The 1,717-nt window shown below is 35.2% G+C and overlaps 1 pseudogene; it reads left to right on the top strand.

Moving 5' to 3' along the window:
• The first annotated feature begins 211 nt into the window (after positions 1-211).
• LOC101568332 lies at positions 212-1,069 on the top strand (annotated as a pseudogene).
• Positions 1,070-1,717: the final 648 nt, after the last annotated feature.

A 1,717-nucleotide genomic window follows, 5' to 3' on the forward strand; every position in this document is an offset into this window, starting at 1 on the left:
GGTGCTGGGGGATTGAACCGCGGTCCCTGATGCTTTTGCTAAGCTTGTTCCAAGTAGGTGCTTTAGACCACTGAGCCATCTCTCCAGCCCCCACATTAATTTTAGAATAATTATATTACTACTTAAAAATTCCACTGCAATTTTGATTAAGAATTATTTTGACCTAGGGTTTTGGCCTGGACTCCCATTGTGCTCTGGTGGTTTGGACAAGATGAGCTCAATCGGAACCAGATACGATCTATCAGCCTCTACATTATCTCTGGGTGGAAGTGTTTTTTCAAGTTGAATACGCCTTGAAGACTATGGGAAATAGTAGTACAGCTATTGTCATCAGATGTAAAGATGGTGTTGTCTTTGGGGTAGAAAAATTAGTTCTTTCTAAATTTTATGAAGAAGGTTCCCACAAACAATTTTTTAACCTTGATCAGCATGTTGGGATGGAAGTAGCAAGTTTGCTGGCAGATGCTTGGTCTTTAGCAGACATAGCAAGAGAAGAACTTCCAACTTTAGATTAGCTAAGGCTATCACATTTTATGCAAACATCTTGTAGATCGAGTGGCCATGTATGTACATGCTTACACACTCAACAGCGCCATCAGATCCTTCCCCTGCAGTTTCATGCCTGGGTTTCACACTGTGAATGATGGTGCACAACTCTACATGATTGACCCTTCAGGTGTTTCATATGGTTATCGGGGCTGTGCTATTGGCAAAGCCTGGCAAACTGTAAAGACAGAAACTGAAAAGCTTCAGAGTGGGCTGGGGAGATAGCTCAGTAGAATAAGTGCCTACTTGGTAAGCACAGGGTCCTGAGTTCAATCCCTGGTACTACCAAAAAAAAAGCTTCAGATGAAAGAAATGACCTGCCATGATATTAAAGAACTTGTGGAAATAATTACATAGTACATGATGAAGTTACAGATAAAGATTTTGAACTCAAGCTCAGCTGGGTGGTCAATTCACTAGGGAAAGACATGAAATTGTTCCAAAAGATGTAAGAGAAGAGGCAGAGAAATACACTAAGGAATCACTGAAGGAAGAAGATGAATCAGATGATGAGAATATGTAACAATTATCTGAGCATCTAGTCAGCTTTACTTCTCTGTGAGAGTCTCTTGTCACTATCAAAGCCCTGGATTATACATATCCACCATGAATTTTTACCAAAATTTTGTCTTGTAACAAGTGAAAAAAATTATTTTCACCTATGAAGACATTATATAAAGTTTTTAATATAATACTTAAATAAAAATGCTACTAACTTGAACTGAATCACTAGACAGTTTTGGTTCTATTATATGAGCATTGTGTGCTATTTATGATGTTTATATATGCACATTTACAAAGATGTTCATGCTAATAAATCTTATTTCATGTTTCTGGATAGCCATATTGGGATCTATGTTGCTGTTATTTGTGGCAAAATTATTGTGGCTTTTATTAATTCTTTTATTAATTCTATATTGGTGCTCCTTTCATCCACAAATTATTTCAATTTAAAAATATTGACCTTTCTGTTTTGCATCTCATCTTTTTGTATCTTCTTATTTTATTATCAAGCCATTTATTCATTTATAAAATAAGAATATTAGGCATTTTTTCTAATTTTTTATTTTAAAGAGCCAAAAAAATAAACCAGTGATATAGAATTTTAAAACAAGATGACAGGAAATTAACAATAGTTATTTTTTTCTTAATGGCAAATAATTTAACACCT

This window comes from Octodon degus, unplaced genomic scaffold (assembly GCF_000260255.1).
Source record: "Octodon degus isolate 3935 unplaced genomic scaffold, OctDeg1.0 scaffold00009, whole genome shotgun sequence".
Taxonomy (NCBI): Eukaryota; Metazoa; Chordata; class Mammalia; order Rodentia; family Octodontidae; genus Octodon; species Octodon degus.